Source organism: Triticum aestivum, chromosome 4B, assembly GCF_018294505.1.
Source record: "Triticum aestivum cultivar Chinese Spring chromosome 4B, IWGSC CS RefSeq v2.1, whole genome shotgun sequence".
Taxonomy (NCBI): domain Eukaryota; kingdom Viridiplantae; phylum Streptophyta; class Magnoliopsida; order Poales; family Poaceae; genus Triticum; species Triticum aestivum.
Genome location: NC_057804.1, coordinates 165605959 through 165615939, shown reverse-complemented (window position 1 = coordinate 165615939; position 9981 = coordinate 165605959). Strand labels below are relative to the sequence as shown.

Genomic DNA, 9981 nt, shown 5'->3' with positions numbered 1-9981 from the left:
CAGAAATATGACTTTGTGGTTGAACCACTTATTGAATTTGAAAGAAACACACATATTATTTTATTAGTCTCACCGAAGGAACATACCACCGATCCCGACAACATGGTATACACCTGGCTCAACCAATTTTTATTAATTTTTTTGTTTGTCTCCCCAAAGGAACATACCACCGATCCCGAGAACATGGTATACACCTGGTTCAACAATTACATTTTTATTATTATTAATTACTGCCCAAGCTAACCCGATTTCACATGCCACCGATCCCGGGAACATGACATGCTACTGTAGGTAGCCAGACTTATTTATTCATTATTATTTATCTTAAATGAACAATGCATAAGAACAAAAATAGGAATCATCACTTCCCCATGTCTGGTTCACATGCTACCGATCTAGGGAACATAGCATGCTAATCCATAGTGGTTAGGTGATTGCTCTCAATGGGAACACACTTAGCACAAATTCAGCATCTAAACATGGTGATCTAGGTGTATCAAGGTAAAAACAGAAAATGATTGTTTTCTAGTGTACTTAGGATTTGAGCACTCAAAACTAATAACTTCCACAAATTTCAGCAAAGCATGCATGGTGTAGATCACTAGTTTACAAGGCATTCAGAAATCAAGTTCACAAATTCACATCAAGCACAATGCCAAAGGTGAATTTCAGCTTGACAACAAGTAATAACTAGCTCAGGCAACCCAACTAGCAATTGAATTCAGCATGTATTTATGATATTCAGAATGGGTCACGGAACAGCTCACCGGGCTTTGATGTAGGTCTCACTCGATCACTCCCACATCCTCGTGCATTGCGACTCCTCTCCTTTTGCTTCCTCATGCATGCTCCAGCTTCTCTCTTCATGTGTGCTCCTTGCTTATCCTCATCACCATGCCGTGAATCCACCAAGATCCCAGGGAATGTCATCTTGAACTTGGTTAGCCCGCAATGAATGGTGCACAAGCATAAACCTGAAAGCACACTGAACAACCAAGCCAATACAAATGATAGGGACAATACCCTCTATGTCATCAATAGAGTATCCTATCACATAAGCATATCTATTGAGCATATGATAAATAGATATCATCAATAAATCGCATGGTGCATAGGCTGTATCCATGATATGGCATATCTTGTCGAGAAAGCTGATATCATACCTAAGATACTTGGGAAGAAGCTTCAGGACTACCTCAATTGAAGATACCAAGTGAGGTGTGGTAGTAGAAATTTCCACCGCACTTGTGTCAACAAGTGAAATAGAGCTTGACTCCTTGACATCTGAATCCACCTCACCATAATCAACCATGAAGCTCTCCATCTCAGGCTCCAGTGTTGAAGAATCAATGCGGCTAACATCATCAAAGGCGAACTATTTCATATCTGGCTCTAGCAGCACATGATCAATATCAACTAAAGGTGACTCCTCAATATCAAAAGCAACGAACTGCAGCTCTGGCTCATCCATGGAAGAATCATCACAATGCAAAACTGAATCTCCAACACTAGTATCTAGATGATCTGTAGCGTGTGTGTCCACTAGAATGGTGTCATCATCGTCAAATATAATCCATGCAAGCTCAACCTTGTCAAACTGAGATAGAGGCTCGGGCTTTTGTGTAAGAATTGGTGGTTGAGGTGTAGTGATTTTTTGCAAGCAAACCAATGAATCAGATGTGGGCTTCTTATTGTACCACTGAAGTTGGTGGAAAGCTATGCTCTCAATCAGCAGAAAAGCTTCATCAAGTGTCTTGTTTGTAATAGCTCCACCCGCTACCATATCGACATAAACTCGAGTGTTCGAAGTCAATCCTCTATAGAATATCTGCAACTCTAACCATCTCTCGAGCCCATGATTAGGACATCTCCTGAATAAGGCTTTGTATCTCTCCCAAGCATCATACAAGCTCTCGCCTTCACGCTGAACGAAATTGAAGATCGCATCTCGAATTGTGGACTGCTTGTGTAGTGGTAAATATTTATCCAAGAAAGCTCGCGATATCTCATTCCAACTGTATGACCTTGATGGAAAGGATCGATACCAAAGCACGAGCATCATCGCGGAGGGAGAATGAGAATAGCATGCACTTGATAGCATCTTGAGGAACTCCATGGTACTTGACTGGACCTGAATACTCCATGACTCGGTATAAGTGCTCATAAGGATCCTCAGTGGGCAGTCCTCCAAACTGTTGTTGTTGAACCAAAGCAATAAGACGAGGCTTCATCTCAAAATTCTCTACCTCAATAGTTGGCCAAACCGGTCCTGTGATATAACATTGACTACTTGGCATCCACAGATCACGAAGCAATGCCATATCTTAACCAAGTGTAACTATAGAACAACCACCAAAGATTTATGATTCCCTACACACACTCATAAACAGTAAACACTAGTTGGAAGGTTAGTATCCTAATAAGCCGAAGCAACAATGGGGGAAAGTAGAGGAAAAACACTGAAAATGAAAAACACGACGAATTGAACAAGGAACTAAAGTAAATCTAGTCTATAGCCTAACATAATCGCTCGACGCTAGTCCCCGGCAACGGTGGCAAAATAATCTATTGAAAGTATAGCAGGGTTTTTACGCCCCAAACTACGGATGTCGTGTTCTCCACAGGGACTAGGCGACGGCAACTATGCTCGGCTAAAGCTAGGTAACACAATTCAGATTATGAATGTAAGAAAATAAACCTAAACTAAACAAGGTTGATGACAAAGAAAATGCAGAACAACATAGGGAGATTAAGATTGCACTCACTCTCTTTTTGGTATTTTCTATATGCTTGAGAAATTAGAACACTAACACAGGCGAACATCATCACACAAGAGAATCAACAAGACTAGAACACATTGGTTTATCTAACATGTACAGAGAGAAGAATCATGGATATACGACAGAATTGATATAACTCACATTACAAACACACACATATGTATATATATCATAGGACACCACACACATATGAAGAATACTGTTTCACTAAACAAAGTATGACAAGTCAAATATTTCTCAAAGTGACAAGGTATCAACTAGTCAGGACAAAGGACATACGAATCAAGCATTTATATTGAACTTCGAAACTGAACCAAATAGTAGGATATTACACTTAACAAATCTGAATATTACATGTAATAAAACATCTCAATGCTGAATATTACAAAGTACTGAACAATAAACTTCTCAAAGTTACAGAAATTTGAGAGAGAGAGAGAGAGAGAGAGAGCAGCAGGTAGGTTTAGAGAAGAAGAGTAGCAGGGGAAGTAGAGAGAGATAGCAACAGGGAGTTGGGAGCAGCAGCGTTTAGGAGATGGAGCAGCATCGTGAGGTTCAGAGAAGGAGCAGCAGTAGGGGAAAGAAAAGAAGAGCAGCAACAGTGACATGGGAGAAGAAGCAGCAGAGCGCATTAGCAACAGTAGGTTCAGATAAGGAGTAACAGCATGGTTTGGGCAAGAACAACAGAGGCGTGGGGAGGTTAGGCAGAGAGCAGCAGCAAGGCAGGGGAAGAAGGAGCATCAGAGGTCGGGCGCAACAAGAAGAGCAGCAACAGATTCAGTAGGGGGCAGGGAGAGTCGCGTAGGACACCAGACGCCTCGTCTGGTTGGGCGCGCGAGCGTGGGGTTGAGGCGCGGTGGTGCTGGAGGTGGGAGATGGATGGCGCAAGGTGGTGATGCAACGCTGGTGGATGGAGATGGGTGATGTGGTGGGATGGCCGTGTGATGGTGGTGCTAGTGGATGGATGGGCTGCGGAGGCGCACCACCACGCCGGCCTGGCCGTGGCGGCGGCTGGTGGTGGAGAAGGAGAGAGATGAGATGCTAGGCCCAAGGAGAAAGAAGGATGCCGCTAGGGATTTTGTTCCCCTTCGAGCAGATCTGCCCATTTGCACATTGGCCCTTCTCCTTTTCTTCTTCTTCACAAGAAGGTCCCTCTCTCCTTTAACTTGCACCTCTGCTTACTTCGTTTCTTCTCACCCAAGTCCTTTCTTCATCTCTTCTAGCTCCTTGTCTTGTTCCTCTTCATCTTTCCTGCCCTTAACTCTTATAGTTATCCTCAATGTCGGAATCATGAAGATTTATAGTGCCTGCTCGCACTTTTCTGCAAAACAAACCACTGAGTAGTAAATGATCTTTTATATGATTTTCATCCAAATATATCATAGTTCATAGTAAGAATGGATGGATATATCACGATAGATGCTAAATTTGAGTGCCAAATTATATATATGAAATGCACTTATCAGGGTAGAATCTATGGACTAAACTGCAGAATGCCAAAATAAGAGGGAGAGAAGCTAGTCCTATCGAAGACTACGCTTCTGGAAGCCTCCATCTTGAAGCAGTAGAAGAGAGAGTAGTTGGTATAGTAACAAGTGACAATGTATAGCATAATCCTACTCGGTGATCCTCCCCCAATCGCCCTGTGGGAGAGCGATCACCGGGTTGTCTCTCGAACTTATCTGGGTGTGTTTTATTAAGTATCCAGTTCTAAATGTCAGAGGCCGGAATACAACTCCAAGCGTCCTGTTACCATGGACACGGCTATTCAAGTAGATCAACTGTCACATACCTAGCTTCTAGTACTGACTGGTGTTTTGCATCTTGTTGCATCATGTTTAAATTCTATTTAAGTTGAAATGGGGTTTAACCGAACGCTAGCATCAGAATGAATTCAACTAGGTTCAAATAAAAATATTTTCAATGAACCCAAAATGCCTTCCCAAAAATGTTCATCATCTTTGGATTGGTCTTGAACCTCTGCCAAAAATATTGCACATTTTTCTTGGTCAATTGGGGGTCACTGAATTAAATCATATAGTATTTGCATTTGGGCATTTAAATCCTATAAAATATATTAAATGCCCAAATAATCATAAACGGAAACGTTTACAGTTGGAAATATTCCAAACAATGACCTTAGTCAGTTGAATGATTTTTGAAAGTGCCTAGCCATTTTTACTAAGTCTAGAAACAAATGTCAGAATTAGAAAAGAGAAAGAAAAAGGAAGAGAGAGAGAGAGAGAGTTACCTGGGGCTTACCTCTCGCAACCTAGCTGGCCCAGCACTGTGCAGCCCACTGGCCCACAGTGCCAGTCGTCCTCCTCCTTGGGACAGAAGGACGTCGGGCGCATGTGGCCACACGCCCTGGCCACCTCCTGCTTCTGCCGACGCCCTGGACCGGCTAAAGCCGCCACGCACCCCCTGGCCCTCTCCTTCTCTCTCCCGTGGTGATTCCCCTCTCTGCCCCTCTCTCCCGCGACCGTCCGCAAGCGCAAGAGAACGCCGACGAGCTCCACTGCAGCCACCACGCATGCTCGCCTCCCTGAGTCGTCCATCGCCTCTGCTACCTCGAGCGGATCCTCTCTGACGAATTTCACGAGCCCGGAGGCAGCGAAGCAACGCAGTCGTCATCTACTTCACCACCGGTCGTCGGACCTCCCCGTCGTCGATTCGCTGGCCGTCCCCGAGCCTCCCGTGCTGATCTTCAGGACCGCTGTGAGCTCCCGCTGCTTTTTCCTTGCACGCCCCCTCCGTTCCCGTCCCCTAGCCGCGTCCTTCGACCACGGCCGAGCTTGCCGCCGCCATGCCATTTCGTTGCCGTGGCCACAGTCGCCCCCGCCCATTTTTGAGCATGCCGCCGTGCTCACCGAGCTCCGAGGAGCCGAACACGACCAACACCGGCCACAGTCGTGCATCGTAGGTCCTTCTCCCCTCCAAGCCGAACTCCGGCCGCCGCCCAAGTGGCCGCCGCCGTTGTTCTAGGCCACGTCTGGCGAAATCAACGGCACTAGTCGATGCGACCGAGCCTCCTCGTCACGTAGATGGCCTCTGCCGTTGGTTTGGTCGCCGGAGACACAATCCCGCAGCCCTCCTCCACGTCTGGCCTCGTCGGCGTCACGCCGCCGGTAGGTTTGACCCTCCTGACCAGGGATTTGACCCCCTGGGTCCATGACATGCGGGCCCTGCCTGGCTAACTAAACTAGGTTAGTGTTAGTTAAATTAGATTAATTAATTAGTCACTGACATGTAGGCCCCACAGGTCAGGTTTGACCTGACCGGCCCCTGCTGACTTGCTGACGTCACACTGACATAATGCTGATACAGTAACCACTTTTCTGGATTTTAAGTAAATCTAAACGATTTATTTATTTTCAAAAAATGCCCAAAACTTCTAAAATTCATAGAAATTAATCCGTAACTCCAAATGCAAAGATTTATATATGAAAAATGATCAGAAAAATCCAATCTATCCATCTACACTTGTTTAAAGTATGTTTAAGCAACTTAACCCTGCTGTTTAGTGCAAAACATGATAAGGCACTATGTAAATTCATAAGTAGGGTTTGGGATTGAACCTTTGGTTCAAAATGACTCAAACCATCTGGTTTAGGTGGCATTAGCCCAACATAGTCATTTTTCCATGTCATGATCATGCATCACATTGTGCATTACATTGATTGTGTTTCCTTCTTTGTTGCCGGTAATTGTCCCCTCTCACTAGACGTGTTCCGACGATGAGATCGATGACACCGATGAAGAACTATACTATCTTCAGAAGTGCCAGGAAAGCAAAACCCCCTTGTTCATTCCGATACAATCCCACTCTCTCGCTCCTGCTCTCTTTTACTGCATTAGGACAACAACGATTCAGCTGTTACATGCTGCGGTAGTTGAACCCCTTTCCTCTGCATGACTTGTCATTGCCATAGTAAATAGATGAAACCCACTAGCATGAGTAGGAGTTGTTTGAGCCCTGATGTGCCTACTCATTCATGCTTGTTTGTCATGCCTGCTTCTGCCTAGAGTTGAGTCAGGTCTGATTCATCGGGGATGAATTGGAATGTGGTGAACATGTCCTACTGTTGAGAGCTAAGTGTGTGAACATGATTTGGTAAAGGTAGTGGTGAGAGGCCATGTAGGAGTACATGGTGGGTTGCCTCATTGCAGCCGTCCTCAGGAACTGAGTTCTGTGTTTGTGATCCAGGTCATGGAATTAACACGTCAGATGTCCTAGCAGAAGGACTTAGTCGTGGAGCCATCACAACGAGATTAGCTTAAAGGGGTTAAACCGGAACAAAGGACACAGGAGATTTATACTGGTTCGGCTCCTTGCGGTGAAGGTAAAAGCCTACGATCCAGTTGTTGTGGGAATGATTGATCTCAATGAGCAGGGAGCGAATCCGCTTTACCTATCTCTCGAGCTGTTGTTTCTTGTCCCTGAACCGTCGCCGGGTCATCCCTTTATATACACAGGTTGACGTCGTTCGGTTTATAGAATCCCGAGGCCGACTCGTACAAGTGTACGGCTCGGTCTCTTTCTTTACCTAACTTACAATACAAGTTATACATCTATGCCGGTTTACTACTATAGGCCCTAATCCGGCATTGGGCTCTGGGCCTATAAGCCTCCATAGTTAAAATGCCATAGCCTTCATCTTCATGGGCTTCAATATAGATGAGCGTGAACTGGCCCCTCCTGGGCAGTTTAAACTCAGTAACTATATCCCCAACATTAGGCCCCAGACTGATTTGAACCTGTTCATGTCAATCTTCAACTTAGAAAAATTCTGATCTGAAACATCTTCATATTAACCTTAAACTGCCATGACATCATCTTCGGAAATCACCGTAAACCGCCATGACATCATCTTCATAAAAAACTCATAAAGATTCCCTTTCAATAACTGACTCCAAAGATCGAGGCGACAGTTGTGCCCCATTTCACTGCTTCCGGCTCCTCGATTCTCGCGCTTGCCTACTTATCCATTCGCCTTATAAATAGGCCCAGGGGTCCTTCCCTTTCCCCTTCCGCACTTCTTCTTCTTCCTCTCGACGCTGAAGCCTGATAGCTCTGCCGCCGCCGTCGACCTTCAAGCGCTGCATCATCCCTGGCCGTTGCATCAACCTGAATAGACCAGAGATCCGCGGCTCTCCTCTGCTACTCCTATGAATCCGGTAAGCCTTCTTCCCTCAACCCTAGATATGCATTAGGGTTTCGATGCTCATCTGTGTTCATCAGTGTTTGTCCGTGCTCATTGTTTCGCCTTTACTACCTCATCGAATCTAGATCAACTTGACCTTTTTCTTCTGCGGCCGAAGCTATAGTTTAGTTCCCCTCACCATAGCATCCTTTTGACTATGAATAGACCCCATCTAGATCCTTTCTGTTCCGCTGTCGCCATTTTAGGGCTTTGATATTTTTCCTTTTCCTGAACTGTGCTAGATCCATAATAATAATCCTTAGCTATGAAACCTGTTTGTGTAGCACTTAGCAATTTTCAGATCTGTTGTCCTTCATACCACTGTAGGCGGTTTAACCTGTAGAAAACGACAATCCGGCAGGGACCATTAGCCTTTACGCAAACCGCCGTGTTTTCCTAAACATCCATATCCGGTTTAATGTACACACACGCTTTGATTACATTCTCTGGTTTGATACCGGTTTGTGCATATCAATCTTGAACCGTGAACTGGCGTTTGCACTTCCTTTAGAGTTTGTCCTCAAAAATGGCCAAGCAATTCTCCTCTTGCAACTGGGTTCCTTCCCGGATCACAAAAGAACAACTCACTGGATATGTTCTAACTAGCGCTTTGGCAAAGAAGGAAGTCATTCATTGGAGAGTCCCAGGTGCCGAAAACCCTCCTGAACCTCAAGATGGAGAAGTGGTTGTGTTTATGCAGCATCTGGACCAAGGGTTTAGCCCTCCCGGATCAAAAAAATTCCGTGATGTACTTGCCAGCTTCCAACTCCATCCTCAATACATTGGACCAAACTCTGTGTCCAACATCTGCAATTTCCAAGTGTTTTGTGAAGTTTATTTACAAGAAGAACCGACTATTGAACTCTTCAGAGACTTCTTCCACTTAAACGAACATACTGAATTTTCTGACGGCCCCAATACTGAACTTGGCGGAGTGTCGATTCAAAAAAAGGAAAGAAGTCGATTTTCCTCATGCCAAACATCACAACCACCCCAAGGATTGGAATCAAACATGGTTCTACTGTCAGAACACCGCTCCTGCTGATGAAAACCCTCTGCCGGGTTACCGTGCTTACCGGCTCAGCAATGGACATCCATTGCCTCAGTGTCTCACTGCCAAAGAATGACAAACATATGCACCACAACTTGCTAAGCTCCGGGCTCTTCTAGCAAACGGCTTAACCGGCATGGACCTCGTCCGTTCTGGGTTTCATGGGGTATCCTACCCTTAAGGCGCCGCACCAGGTAGATGCATGAGTATACCGGGGATGTCAAGGACCACTGAAATACAGATGAACGATGATGAAGTCACTAAGTCTGTCAAAAAGATGCTAGATGAACCGATTTCTAAGTGCAGCAAGACTGGGTTGCGTCCCTTTTATGCCTCCAACAAACCGCTAGCGGTAAGATTTTCCCCTTCTGCTTTCAATCCGTCTTTGCTTTAACATTTTTCTGATAGACTTTTGTTTTATTCTTATAGGCCAAAGATCCTTTCTGGAAGAGGAAAACTCAAGACAAACCGGCAAAAGCTCAAGACAAACCGGCGAGGCCTCCTCGTGGCAAGAGCAAGGCCACAAAGAGGCCAGCCAAGAAGAAAACTACCGAGTCCTCTGATCCGCCCGAAGATGTTGATGACTCGGAACAAGGGGTAGAACTTGACTCCCTTGGTTCATTTTTCATACATCTTATTGACTACGACCATTACCAGGATGATGCGGAAGCTAGCCGTGCTGACCATGTAGAGGTAATCTCTCTTTCCTCCAATTCCGATCTTGTGGCAGTAAGAAAACTCCATCGCGCAGTCGAGAAAGTGAAACGTTCACATCCTTTCACTCATTTGGATCCACAGCATCCTGAAGCCCGTCGCACAACCCGGCATAGTGGCCAGCAAGTCACTTCCTCCGGTTTACCTGATACCCCAATCCGGAAGCGCCGTGCAGAGGTCTCTTGTAATTCTAACAAGTCTTATTCGTTGGCGGGTTACTTCCGATACCCTC

General features: G+C 45.3%; 1 non-coding gene across 1 annotated transcript; it reads left to right on the top strand.

Annotated features, from left to right (window-relative positions):
- The first annotated feature begins 1850 nt into the window (after positions 1–1850).
- Positions 1851–1957, top strand: LOC123095250 (small nucleolar RNA R71). Its single transcript, XR_006446149.1, has one exon. It is a non-coding gene; the product is annotated as a small nucleolar RNA R71 (small nucleolar RNA).
- The last annotated feature ends 8024 nt before the right edge of the window (positions 1958–9981 follow it).